Here is a 15,177-nt window from a genome sequence, read left to right as displayed (position 1 = left end):
ATGCATAGTACATTTGCATAGCTTAAGACAAACATTTCCATAAGAAAAATGCATTGGTTATCTCTAGGTTTGAGAATAGTTAACTTCAGGTGAAACCAGGTGTCATTATGGCAACACAGTATTTTAAGAGAAACCTCCTTTAAAATTTGTATAGAGAAGGAAAAAATATCGCTAGTTTGTTTTCTCCTGCTGCTTAAGAGAGATAAAAACCTCTGACACCTGCAGGCTATTTCCTCCATTCAGAGACCCCTGGCCTTCCTGCCTGTTATCCTCTCATCATTTACCCTATAGTTAAAGACAACATATTGGCAACATTTTTGATTTGTCTCTTTTCCTCTCAGCCCACATAGAACTGATTTACAATTGTCTCAAAATTCAATTATAATCTCAATATAATTATTATCATTTCCACAATGATAGCACAATCCTAATCTATTCCTTTGCTCCTTAGAAGTCTAGAAATACCTCCTAATGGGTTTCACCTCATCTCTGTTCTACTTGCCTCCTGTCAAAATAACCTGATTCATTGCCTCTGTGAACTTGCTGTTCTAGCTGCATGACGTTTTTCCTTCATATCTTTGCATGGATCATGTGTTCATTTAATCCTGGTCTCACCTCAAAAGACATCACTTCAGTTAGTATGATAACCTCTAGGCCCATCCATGTTGCTGCAAATTACATTATTTTATTCTTTTTTAATGGCTGAATAATATTCCATTGTATATATGCACCACTTCTTCTTTATCCATTTCTCTCTTGATACACACGTCGGTTACTTCCATATTTTGGCTATTGTAAATAGAGCTTCAGTTAACATTGGGATGCCTGTATCTTTTTGAATTATAGTTTTCTCTGGATATATGCACAGGAGTGGAATTGCTGGATCATGTGTGTGTTCTACTTTTAATTTTTAAAGAACACCCATACTGTTATCCACAGTGTTTGTATATATTTATTAATACATTCTTCCCATAACCTCTCTAGCATTTATTATTTGTAGACTTTACGATGATGGCCATTCTTACTGGTGTGAGGTGAACCACAGCCTTGTTGTGGTTTTGCTGCATTTCACTAAGAATTGGCAATGTTGGATATCTTTCTATGTGCTTTTTGAGCTTCTGTATGTCTGCTTCAGAGAAATGTCTTTTTAAATCTTCTGCCCATTTGTGATTGTTTTATACATATATAGGGAGAGATAGATATGCATATATATTTATATCTATATCTATCTATCTATCTATCTATCTATCTATCTATCTATCTATTTAGAGAGAGAGAGAGTTGCATGAGCTCTCCATATATTTGGGAGATTAATCTCTTATCAGTTCATGGTTTGTAGATATTTTTCTTGCAGGTTGCCTTTTCATTTTTGTTTATGGTTTCCTTTGCTAAGAAAAGCTTATAAGTGCAGTAAGTCAGACAGAGGATGAAAAATATCATATGTTATCTGTTACATGTGGAATCTAAGAAAGTGATACAAATAAACGTATTCACAAAACAGAAACAGACTCACAGGCTTCAAAAACAAATTTATGTTTACCAAAGGGGAAAGATTGGAGTGGTGGGATAAGTTAGAAGTTTGGGATTAACATATACACAAAACTATATATTAAATAATCAGCAAGGACAGGGAACTCTTCTCAATATTCTCTAATAACTTCAATGGGAAAGCCTGAAAAAGAATTCTTGCCTGGGAAATCCCATGGACAGAAGAGCTTTGTGGGCTAAAATCCATGGTGTTGCAAAGAGTCAGATATGACTTAGTGACTAAACAGCAAATAACTGAACCACCTTGCTGTATACCTGAAATTAATACAACATTATAAATCAACTAACTCCAATGTAAAATAAAAAATAAATTAAAAAAGAAGACACCCTTTCAGAATGTGTTTGAATAACTGTTCTTTGTAAATTATCCCCCACTCAAATCACTTTTTATTTACTGTCTGCTTTATTTTATATTTATTTAAACTTCTATTCACCATCTGTCTGTATCATTAGTATTTAAGTGCCATTAAAGAAAGGGATTTTTCCTCCTTCATTTCCGTATCCCCCAAATTTGAAATATTATCTTGTTATAAATAATTTGGATTATTTGTTTTGTGAGTGAATGCAGTATGCAAGAGTTTTGGAAATGCAAGTGTTTTAGGTTTGACATGTCTCTGCCTTAAACCTTTACAAACCTTTCCTCTATTTAAAGAAATGCAGACAAAATATTTCAGTATAAAGGAAGGCAAAACATAATAGCATTCTCTGCTTAGTTCTGCTAATGATCTTACACATTTGTCTGTGGAAAGCCTGCTTCTCCTAACTTAGCAGACGTGTTTTATCTGTTGCCCTTATGTTTGTCTTAAGGGTTTTTAAAGAGTACAACCAGACTGCTGATTTCCAAAGGGTTTTATTTCTGCATGAGGAGCATAGGACTTTTATATTTAGAAGCACAATCTCTCCTAATTATATACAGCCTACTGTTCTAAATTTTGCATGCCACTTTGCAGTTTAGTTCTGTGAGACTTACTTGCTACCAATTCTGGTGTCAAATATTTGACATTCAGATTGCTTTTGTAAAGTAACGGATTCAGTATTGAATGAAATTTAGCATCTTCCTTCTGGGCTTCTTCTTAAATAATTAAAAAATTTTTAAACTATGTTCAATGATCAGCTTACAATGTCGTGATAATAAGTCAAATGCTCATCCTAATTTACAAATTCAGAGAAAATGTCTTTAACCGTCAGTAAACTAATTTTGCTGACATTTTTTTTCTTCAAACAGTGAAAGACTAGAATACAACTTTAATAATTCACTAAATATATATCTACACATTATTTATATTTATTAAGTATAAGAAAATTTGTAGAGGCAAATTATTAGAAGAGACACTAGCTAGATTCATATTGTGGTTTTGAATTTTAACTAAAAAATAATGCTTACCTATTGAATAGCATCAGTTACATTTTGTGATAATGTGTTAGCTTTCAGAAAATATACAAATATATATATATATATATATATATATACACATATACATATGTTTGTTATTTATATAAGTATGCGTGAATACTTATGAGCTTCACCATGAAAGCCTGGCCATAAATATGTATAAATATTTAATCAACAAAATATTACCTAAAATTTACAGCAGTTAAAATAAATAAATTCAAATCCTTCCTGTTTTGCTTTAATGCCTGTTCCTTCTATTCATTAATCCATAAATCAGAGCTTGTGCACATTATGTTAAATACTGTAAAACCTCTGTGGTAAAGTATAGTGTTAGTCACTCAGTAGTGCCCAATTCTTTGCTACCCCATGAACTGTGGCCCATTGGGCTTCTGTGTCCATGAGATTTTCCAGGCAAGGATACTGGAGTGGGCTGCCATTTCCTTCTCCAGGGGATTTTCCCAACACAAGGATCGAACCCGGGTCTCCTGCACTGCAGACAGATTCTTTAAGAACTGAGCTACAAGGAAAGTTCAAACTATAGTAATACCTTCTAATAAGACAAAAATATAAGAGTATTATTTAAAATTTCCCTTTAGGATGTTATCTAAAATTATTTATACTGCAAGGCAGCTTGAAAAATGGCAAACTCATTAAAGGATTTCATTGTGAATATTTTCCAACCTGTAAAATAAGACTGAAATGACTTTACTTATAGTTTTACTTTGAGCTATTTTTTACTTCATTGTAAAAGTAAAAATGGTAGCAGGTGGTAGTATTCCTAAGTGCTAGCCCAACTTAAAGATGATTACACTCCTTAATGCTTGTTTGATAACATAATTAGATATCACTATTATATAATGAAAATATCCTTTGGCTTTTGAAAATTAAAGATGTGGACAATTTAAATACACGTTCTATAACATAGGTAAGTAAGACTTCTTTTGCAATTTTATTTGTATCATTTTTATTTTCTAGTAATCTCATGATTTCCAAGTTAAAACTTTTGTTTTCTGTTCACTGACTGAAGGTTTGTCTTGCAGATATCACTGTCATTTGATTAAATGAGCTATATAATATTTTTTTATTTCAATAAAAAAATTTCAGGTTTTTTTCTTTACAGGAAATAATGTTGTAATTTGATTATCTCTGATAACTTTATTCCTTGATACATGTTCTTATAGTTTTCAAATATCTTCAAATTTTGTATTATTTTTTGAGAGAAGTACCTCAGAGGATAAATTATGCAAGTTTTTTATTATAAAAGTTTACAGATATAATTTGATGCTAATTAGTAATTACCTTCTAAATGTTCATTTGTGAGTGTGCTTAGTCATGTCCAACTCTTTGTGACCCTATGGACTGTAGCCAGCCAGGATTTTCTGTCCATGGAATTCTCTAGGCAAGAATACTGGAGCGGGTTCTCATTTCTTCCTCCAGGGGATCTTCCTGACCCAAGGATGAAACCCACATCTCCTGTGTCTCCTGCATTGGCAATTAGAATATTTACTATTATGGGCAAATAAATAAGATGGAGCCAGTCAGACTCTCTATCCCCATGCTCTCATGCCCTCTCACCCCATGTTCTGAAAACAATGATTTTGCACAGTTATGTAACAGCTGAGAAGGCAATGGCACCCCACTCCAGTACTCTTGCCTGGAAAATCCCATGGATGGTGGAGCCTGGTAGGCTGCAGTCCATGAGGTCGCTAAGAGTCGGACACGACTGAGCGACTTCCCTTTCACTTTTCACTTTCATGCACTGGAGAAGGAAATGGCAACCCACTCCAGTATTCTAGCCTGGAGAATCCCATGGATGGGGGAGCCTGGTGGGCTTCCACCTATGGGGTCACACAGAGTGGGACATGACTGAAGCGACTTAGCAGCATGTAACAGCTGAAATCACTTAGAGCACTGCACATGTACATGATGAGGTATTCACTTGGTCACAGGCTACTTTGTATGGTATGCCTGTATGAACTTCACCATGAAAGCCCTAGCCTCTGCTGCAGTAGGGCTCCACTGTGGCAGCATTATGGTTATGTTATGTGAGCTTATGCTTTGGCTATGTTATGACTACATTATGGTGATGTTATGACTGCTGCTACAGCTGCTGTGTCAGCCAGAAGACAGGTTGTGTTATGACTGTCAGGCCAGCCAAGAGAGAATAAATATGTCTGCAATTCCTATGGCTCCTCAAGTATTCTTCCAGCCTCTTAGCTTATGTCGTGCCTACCATGAGGTCAGCAAACAGTGAGAAGAGTGTGAACAGCAAGACAGTTGGCAACACGAACATGATCAGAAATACAATCACTGAGCCAACTTGTTGTTTTTGTTCAGTTGCTAAGTTATGTCCAACTCTTTTCAGGCTATGGACTTCAGCATACCAGACTCTGTTGTTCTTCACTATCTCCCTGAATTTGTTCAAATTCATATCCATTCAGTGAGTAATGCCATCCAGAAATCTCATCCTCTGTTGCATGCTTCTTCTCTTGCCCTCAATTGTCCCCGTTATCAAGGTCTTTTCAAAAGAGTCTACTCTTGCCATCAGGTGGTGAAAGTATCAGCACTTCAGCTTCAGCATCTGTCCTTCCAATGAATACTCAAGGTTGATTTCCTTTAGGATGGACTGGTTTGATCTCCTCCCTGTCCAAGGGACTCTCAAAAGTCTTCTCCAACATCAGAGTCTGAAAGAATCAATTTGTTGGTACTCAGCCATCTTTATGGTCCAACTCTCACATCCACACATGATTGCTGGAAAAAAACATAACTTTCACTACATGGACATTTGTCAGCAAGTTGATGTCTCTGCTTTCTAATATGCTGTCTATGTTTGTCACAGCTTTTCCTCCAAAGTGTGCTGAGGTCCATGGGGTAGCAAAGAGCCCGACATGACTGAGTGACTGAATTGTACTTCCAGAGAGCAAGTGTCTTTTAATTTTATGGTTGCACTCACATCCACAGTGATTTTGGAGACCAAGAAAACATAACATGTCACTGTCTCCACATTTTTCCTCATTCATTTGTCATGAAGTGATGGGACTGGATGCCATGGTCTTAGTTTTAAGAATGTTGAGTTTTAAGCCAACTTTGTTACTCTCCTATTTCATCTTCAGTAAGAGGCTTTTTCGTTCCTCTCTGCTGTCTGCCATTAAAGTGGTATAATCTACATTATCTGAGGTCATTGATATTCTCCTTGCATTCTTGATCCCAGCTTGAACTTCACCCATCCTGGCATTGTACATGATGTTCAGTTCAGTTCAGTCACTTAGTCGTGTCTGGATCTTTGCAATCCCATGGACCACAGAACACCAGGCCACACTGTCCATCACCAACTCCCAGAGTTTACCCAAACTCATGTCCATTGAGTCGGTGATGCCATCCAACCATCTCCTCCTCTGTCCTCACCTTCTCCTCTTACCTTCAATCTTTTCCAGCATCAGGGTCTTTTCAAATAAGTCAGTTCTTCTCATCATGTGGCCACAGTTTTGGAGTTTCAGCTTCAGTATCAGTCTATCCAATGAATATTCCAGACTAATTTCATTTAGGATGGACTGGTTGGATCTCCTTGCTGTCCAAGAGACTCTCAAGAGTCTTCTCCAACACTACAGTTCAAAAGCATCAATTCTTCAGCTTTCAACTTTCTTTATAATCCAACTCTCACATCCATACATGACTACTGGATAAACCAAAGCCTTGGCTAGACGGACCATTGTTGATAAAGTAATATCTCTGCTTTTTAATATGCTGTCTAGATTGGTCATGACTTTTCTTCCAAGGAACAAGTTTCTTTTAATTTCATGGCTGCAGTCACCATCTGCAGTGAATTTGGAGCCCCCCCCCCCCCCCAAAATAAAGTCAGCCACTGTTTCCACTGTCTCTCCATCTATTTGCCATGAAGTGGGACCAGATGCCATTGAAAGGTTGTTGCTGAACCAGGCAAAGACACTGGGATTCTTGGCCTCCGGAGGAGAAGAATTCAATCCTGGGCCAGAGACGAGGCTTGATCACTCAGAGCTTTTGTGTAATAAAGTTTTATTAAAGTATAAAGGAGATAGAGAAGGTTTCTGACATAGGCATCAGAAAGGGGCAGAAAGAGTACCCCCTTGCCAGTGTTAGCAATGGAATTATATACTAATTAGTTATTACAGTGAATCAAAAGAATGTCTGGAGGTTGTAAAGACCTCACTGGACCTACTCCCATAATTTACATTTTAAGATAACAGGATTAACCAGAAGTTTGTTTGTTTGTTTGTTTGTTTGTTTTCCAGAGACTATCTTCAAGCAGGATACATTGTTGTTATATAATCATAAGGAATGTAGAGGGAAAAAAAGTTTGTCCTTTCTTCCTACTTGAGAATTCCATACCCCTCTCTCCTTGGGGACCCCTAGACTTCTCATCAACCTGCCTAGGAAATGACTCTCTCATTCCCCCTTTTTCTTTTAGGAGAATTATGTTGCCAAGGGAAAGGGGCATTGTTTTCATTCCACAACTACTTCCTGCTGTTTAGGGGCATAGTCCCTAATTTGTTAAAGCAACGTATTCTCCTAACCCTCATATTGAGTGTCTCTGATCCAGGGGCCCCAGGTGATAGTTGGAGGAGGCTGTGGCACTTACAGGAGCTGGGGCAATCATTTGTAACTTAAAAGCCTTCATGCGACTAGAAACAAATCCAGTTACACAGTTAGAGATTCAGAGAGCAAACAGTAAAAATAGAACAATCAGAATTATTGTAAAAAGATAGTTTCCCAGCATGGGGAACTAGTTAACATTTCCCAAAGTGAGGCAATTGAGGCTTCAGGAGTATTCATAGCCCCAATCATCTTGGTTATGTGTTTAGTAAAATGAGTAACATTCGTGCTCATATCAGGTATCTAAGTACAGCATTGGGTATGAATAATGGCACAAATTCCTCCTTGTGCAGCTGTCAGAATATCTAAAGCTAATCTGTTTTTTAAAACCACCTTTCTAATTTGTGCTTGTTCAGTATTAAGAGCTGAAATAGCTTTTTGAGAATCTTTTAATGCCTGTTGACTGAAAGTAGTCAAAGCATCCACTCATAGCATAACATCTGTAGCTACCAACGAGGGAACAAACACTGCAGCCAAATAATCATTACCAATGAAATACAGACCTTGCCCACCGAGTTTTAAGGTGGGGAAAATTAGCAGGCTTTTCTGGAAGCTCTGAAACTATAAAGTTATGTGTAAAGGCTAGACCTAGGGTTCATCTCCCTACCCAACCAGAGGGAAGCCATGCCCATAGGTAAGAGCCACATATCCAATATGTCCCACTTGGAGCAAGCCAGCATGACTGAGATATCCAGTCCCAATCACTGCCTGGCCAGACAAAGGGAGGACCTGAATTGGGGTTGGAAAACACGGGTATGATTACATTGCATATTTCCTGAGGCAAAATTCCCAAGTGTTTCCAATCACTATAATCAAGTTATTGACTAACATCTGGGATGGCTCTATTTGTTCCCAGCATACAGGGGCAGTAGATATTGGATGTCCTTTTTCAGGAGTTAACCATATAACCTCATCCCATATTTGATAAATGTCAGGTTAAAAAAAAAAAAAATAGATCTAGACCTCTTTACCTTATGTGCAGCAAAATAGTCATTGAACCGAGACAATGTATAATCAAAATTAAAAGTCACATTATGTCCATAGTTAAAGTACTACGTGTTGCACCAGTCCATTTTAAGGTTATTAAATGTCATCAGATGAAGAAGAGGAATTACATATGATTGTTGTTGAAGGTATTTGCAGACTTGGAGAAAGTCTTTTCCTTGAAGTGGAGATGTCCACCATGGGAAGACTTCCACTGATGAAGAGGGGAGAGCTCCGCAGACCCAGCAGTTAGACTGATTGTGAAATGTTGCATAGGAGTGAGCCCAGGACAAGAAGGCATTGCCATGAGGATCAAATGGCAGACTCAGGATTTTTGGAGTCAGCAGAAGTAGGCTCACATAGATTATCAGACCGATCTGAAAAGTACAAAGTCAGAGCATAGAAAGTAAAGACATAAAATGATGTAACAGTTCTGGTCAGGGTGCCATCTCTTAACTCAAGTATGATGTACCCACAAATCAATTCCTGGCACTTTGACAGCTGTAGGAGAAGAAAGAATAACCTGGTAAGGGATGGTCCTCAGATCCCAATGTTATCATAAGGACCTCAGTTTCTTGCTCAAATAGAGACTTGCTTGACTCAGAGGCTGGATCAGGAGTCATCTCCTGAAGTTCTGTTAATGTCTGTTGAAAAGCTGAGAGCTGAGTTACATAATTAGTTAATTCCAAGCCTTCAGGGTCTATAACAATGTCCGTGAGTAAGAAAGGCCTTCCATAAATACATTCAAAGGGGGACAGTCCCTCCTTTTTTGGTGCAGTTCGAGCCTTCATTAAAGCTATGGGTAGGACTTTAATCCAATTGTCCTGCGTCTCTTGAGTTAATTTATGCAGATGTCTCGATAATGTCATTAGCTTTTTTCAACCTTTCCTGAGGATTGGGGTCTCCAGGAACAGTGTAAATGACATTCAATTCCTAGGACTTTAGTTAGATACCTCTGAGTTACAGCAATTTTAAAGGCGGAGCCATTGTCACTCTGAAGGCTCCGTGTCAGTCCAAACCTGGGGTTAATTTTATGCATTAAAATCTTTATAACCTCCTTAGCCTGTTCACTACGACAGGGAAAAACCTCAATCCACCCAATAAAAGTATCCACCCAAACTTGTAAGCAAGAATACCCATTAGCTTTTGGCATATGAATAAGATCAATTTCCCAGTCCTATCCAGGATACTTTCCACTTTGTTGTAATTCAGATTTTGCTAGCTTTTCAGTCTTTGGGTTATTTTTCTGACAAACCTCACACCTTTTGATACTGTTCTTTAAAGTTTTCATTGCATTTTTACCTTCAAACAAATGAGAAGCCATCTGGTAAGTACTCTCTGCACCCAAAAGAAACCTCTTGTGTAAACCCTTAAGAATTTTCCATTGAGCAATTTCAGGAATTATTAATTGTCCATTCTCAGACTTTAACCATCCTTTACCAGTAATCTTTGCTCCTCTTTTCTCATATCTTTCTTATTCTTCATCAGTCTATTATGATTTTTCCTGTTCCAAAGGATCTGTCCAGATCAAAGACATCTATAGTGAAGGGGTTTCATAAAGTGCTGCTTTCCTGGCTTGACAGTCAGCCATTGCGTCCTTTGAAATGCATAACAGCTACCTCTTTAGGACAATTTATAGCAGTTAAAAGTCTCTCAATCTCTCTGAAATGTTTAATAGGTTCTCCTGTTGTTTTAAACTGTCTTTCTTTCCATATTGTAGCATGAGCATGTAAAGTCAAATAAGCATACTTTGAATCAGTATAGATATTTATCCGCTGCCATTTGCTTAACTCGGGCCAAAGCCACAAACTCTTCTAACTGAGCACTGGTCCCCTAGGGGATAGATTTTGCTTCTAAAACCTGTTCAGCAGTCACTGCTGCGTAACCTACAGTACACTATCCATCCTGACCAAAGAACTGCATCAGTAAATATTTCCACGTCAGGATTGTCTAATGGGGTATTCATTAAATCTTCCTGAGCTGCATAGTTTAAAATTAGGAATTGGGAACAATCGTGATCAGGTGTTTCATTTTCTTTCTCAGGAAGGAAAGTGGTAGGATTTAAATTTCCACAAACTTTAAGGTTATTACTGGTCCTTCTAACAACAATGACTGATATTTAAGAAGCCTACTGTCTGTCATCCAAATATTAACCACTCACATTATGAGAAGTCAATACAGAAAGGTTTCATCCATTAATTATTTTTAAAGCTTCATGTGCTAATAAAGCCACTGCCCTAATTACTCTTAGGCACTGGGACCACTCATGTGAAATTACATCCAATTTTCTGTTTAAATAAGCAATAGTTTGCTGGTGAGGGCCTCAGGGTTGTGTCAAAACTCCCAAGGCCACAACTTTTCTTTCAGTGACAAAGAAATTAAATTCTGACCCTGCGGGCAAGCTCAGAGTGGGAGCTTGCAGGAGGGCAGTCTGAAGAACCTTAAAAGCCTTTTGTGTACCTGGAGACCAAAAACCAGTTTGTCAGTTTGGGCCTGCTAAGTTTCAGCTACAAATTTATATAAAGGCTGGGCAAGTTCCCCATAACCCAGAATCCAAATGCTACAGTACCCTGTGATTTCCAAAAATCTTCTCAGTTGACTTAAAGCTATAGGTAAGGGATGATTTAGTATAGGTTTAATTCTCTCAGGGCCTATGGCCTTTGTCCCTTCTGGCATGATTAGGCCCATATAGCTAACAGATTGTTGACAAAGCTGAACCTTTTCTCTTGATGCTTTGTAACCACAGCCTGCCAGAAAGTTTAAGAAACCTTCTGAGGCTCAAGAACAAGTTTCTTCTGTCTCAGCACAGAGCAAAATATCTACATATTGCAACACCACTGCATCAGAGCTATTAAAAGTTTTGTAGATCTCGTGACAAACTTTGTCCAAATAAGTGAGGACTGTCACAAAATCCCTGGGGCAAAACTGTCCAGATTAACTGAGAAACTGGCTGAGTGGGGTCCTCAAAGGCAAATAGAAATTGACTTTCCTCCGCCAAAGGCATTGAATAGAAAGCATTCTTCAAATCACATATTTGGCTGGTTCAGGAAGTTCAGACAGTAGAGTATAATGGTTAAGCACCACGGGGTGTAAAGAAACTACAGCCTCAATTATTATTCGTAAATCTTGAACTAGTCTCCATTTACCATTTGGTTTCTTTATACCCAAAATGGGAGCGTTGCATGGAGTGTTAAAGGAAATTAATAGTCCCTCGTCCTTTACATTTTCGATGATGGGTTTTAACCCTTCTTTAACCTCAGGTTTCAGTGGATACTGCTTCTTATGTGGAAATAAGTGCGGGTCTTTGAGCTTGACAACTACAGGAATATCATTTTGTGCTCAACCCACAGATTTTCCATCAGTCCATACTCAAGGATTTACATTCAATTAAAGGGAGAGAAAGGGAAGGCTCCACATTCATGAAAAGAGAGGTATGGACTTTGTTCAGTATCAGTTCAGTTCAGTTGCTTAGTCGTGTCTGACTTTTGGCGACCTCATGGATCGGAGCACGCCACGCCTCCCTGTCCATCACGAACTCCCAGAGTTCACTCAAACTCATGTCCATTGAGTCAGTGATGCCATCCAGCAATCTCATCCTCTGTAGTCCCCTTCTCCTCCTGCCCCCAATACCTCCCAGCATCAGGGTCTTTTCCAATGAGCCAACACTTCGTATGAGGTGGCCAAAGTATTGGAGTTTCAGCTTCAGCATCAATCCATCCAATGAAATCCCATGACTGATCTGCTTTAGGATGGAGTGGTTGAGTCTCCTTGCAGTCCAAGGGATTTTCAAGAGTCTTCTCCAACACCACAGTTCTAAAGCATCAATTCTTCAGCGCTCAGCTTTCTTCACAGTCCAACTCTCACATCCATTCTTGACCACTGGAAAAACCATAGCCTTGACTAGACGGACCTTTGTTGGCAAAGTAATGTCTGTGCTTTTCAATATGCTATCTAGGTTGGTCAAAACTTTTCTTCCAAGGAATAAGCGTCTTTTAATTTCATGGCTGCAGTCACCATCTGCAGTGATTTTGGAGCCCGAAAAAATAAAGTCTGACACTGTTTCCACTGTTTCCCCATCTATTTCCCATGAAGTGATGGGACCAGATGCCATGATCTTCGTTTTCTAAATGTTGAGCTTTAAGCTATCTTTTTCACTCTCCTCTTTCACTTTCATCAAGAGGCTTTTTAGTTCTTCTTCACTTTCTGCCATAAGGGTGGTGTCATCTGCATATCGGAGGTCTTGATATTTCTTCTGGCAATCTTGATTCCAGCTTGTGCTTCTTCCAGCCCAGAGTTTGTCATGATGTACTCTGCATATAAGTTAAATGAGCAGGGTGACAATATACAGCCTTGACATACTCCTTTTCCTATTTGAAACCAGTCTGTGGTTCCATGTCCAGTTCTAACTGTTGCTTCCTGACCTGCATATAGGTTTCTCAAAAGGCAGGTCAGGTGGTCTGATATTCTCATCTCTTTCAGAATTTTCCACAGTTTATTGTGTTCAGTGTATCCCTCCACAAGAGGTGTAAGGGAGATTCTGGCACGATCAGAAACTTCTGTGAAAATACCACTGAATCCCTGTCACAATTGACAGAAACACTGAAGGAATACGTTTTGGCTGGTCCAGACAGTCCCATTATGGAAGCAGATCAGGAAGAAACTAGGCCAGGGGCTTCAGTATGCATAGAGTAAGTTGCCCCAGTATCTAAAAAGAAATAGACGGATTGGCCCCCCCACAGTTATTAATACCTGAGTTTCCTCAGGTGTAATTAGGACGGGAGCTTGTGTGGGGGACAGCTTAGATGCCTGAGTGCAATCTTGCTTGAGATGACCCTCCTTTCCACAGTAATAGCAAGCCCATCCCTTTTCACCTGGGTCCCTCTGGGCATTTTTCTCAGGCTGTTGAAGAACGGTTTTCATAGCCATTGTGAAGGCTTCTGCCTGTTCCTTATACTTGTTCTGCCTTTCTTTCTTTTTTTTAAATTTCCCACCATAATAGACTGTCTGAACCAATTGTACCAAATTATCTAAAGACTGATTTGGGCCATAGGCCCATTTTAATAGCTTACTGCTGATATCTGGAGCCGACTGAATGAGAAATCTACCTTTTAAGGTCACTTTTCCCTCTTCACTTTCAGGATCAATCTCAGTGAATCTGTGAAAGGCTTCTCTCAGTCTATCTAGGAATTTACCAGGAGCTTCCTTCTCCTCCTGTTCTGTGTCTGCCAATTTGCATTCATTTAAAGGCTTAGCACTTGCCTGCCTGAGTCCTTCAGGAATACATCTTACAAAATGACTCTGATCCCATCTTCCTTTAGCTCTGTTGTAGTCCCAGTCTGGTTCTGTAGTTGGGACCACCTGATTTTCAGTGGGGAGGGCAGTTATCTCATCCTCCCTCTTCCCTACTGATCTATTACCAAACTATTTATCTCCATAAGCAACCACTTTTCTCAAAACTTGACTTTTTGAGTCGGGAGTCAGCCTTTGTCCCAAGACGTAGGTCACATCCTTCCAAGTAAGGTCATAAAGCCGAGTAACACCTATAAAAGCTCTAATATATTTTTTCTGGGTTCTCTAAATAGTCTCACAGATCCTCCTTGATTTTTTTTTAATTTCTTCATAAGAAAAAGGATTATTAACTCTCATAGACTGATTATTTTTCCCAGTGAGTACTTCATGAAGAGACAACAGCTTGTGTGGCTGTTCCTCAATATCTCTGGCTGCTCTGTGCATATGATCCCCAGATTGGAGAAACCTGTTTTTCTTTATCACTTTGTTTTCTATCCTCCATATCATCTAGCAAGGTAGGAGGACAGGAGGGAGCTAAAGGAGTCACACTGAAATCTATACCCATAGGACATAAGTCTGGCATATATCACAGAGAGAAAAGGGTAGACATTGTCTACTTCTACCCATTTTCCTTGTTTTTTTACAGAACCAGTCTAATTGTAAAATACTTAAGAGCCCCTCCAACTGGCCGCCATTCACCATCCTCTAATGGATACTGTGGCCATGCAGTATCACAGAGGAAGACCAGGTGTGTCTTCTTTAATCCTTGGGGATCAATTCTATCCCAGTTTTTCAGGATACAGTTTTCTCCCTCTATAAGAGAGAGAAAAAAAGCGACCAGCACCCTCTTTCCACTGCAGCCGTCCCTCCTTGCTCTAGATGGGGGTGTAGACAGACTTTACACCAAAGCTTTTCTTTCCTGGTCAGACTTAGTCTGTCCTTTACCGACACAGGTGACATACTCGTCCCTCCCCATTCTACCACCGAGATGGGTGGGGATGCACCATGGGTAGACCTGATGGCATTCCTGACTGATGTCCAGCTCCTCACCTCTGATGCCACCCGGGGTGCAATCAAAGTAACCTTCCAGAATGCCTCCCAGGCTAAACTTCTGGGGTAAAGATTTCTCACCTGAGTGCCTGTGCACGACCCTGAGTATATTCTTGACTACAATAAGACCAATACGAACATAAAACTGAGATGTTCCTTCCAAGCATCACCACACCAGTATAAGAGCCTCCTCTGTTCCACTAAGAGCCAGTGTTACCAAAGGGGAAAAAAATGATTGTAGTTCCAATCTGAGTAACCTTTAACCTCAGAGATGCTCTTGGAGC

The 15,177-nt window shown here is 39.2% G+C and overlaps 1 pseudogene; it reads right to left on the bottom strand.

The window, feature by feature from the left end:
* Positions 1 to 7,493: 7,493 nt before the first annotated feature.
* On the bottom strand, positions 7,494 to 14,803 carry LOC138446981 (endogenous retrovirus group PABLB member 1 Env polyprotein-like; annotated as a pseudogene).
* Positions 14,804 to 15,177: the final 374 nt, after the last annotated feature.

This window comes from Ovis canadensis, chromosome 10, assembly GCF_042477335.2.
Source record: "Ovis canadensis isolate MfBH-ARS-UI-01 breed Bighorn chromosome 10, ARS-UI_OviCan_v2, whole genome shotgun sequence".
Lineage (NCBI taxonomy): Eukaryota > Metazoa > Chordata > Mammalia > Artiodactyla > Bovidae > Ovis > Ovis canadensis.
The sequence above is the reverse complement of the archived record's forward strand: the minus strand, read 5'-3'. Positions and strand labels throughout refer to the sequence as shown.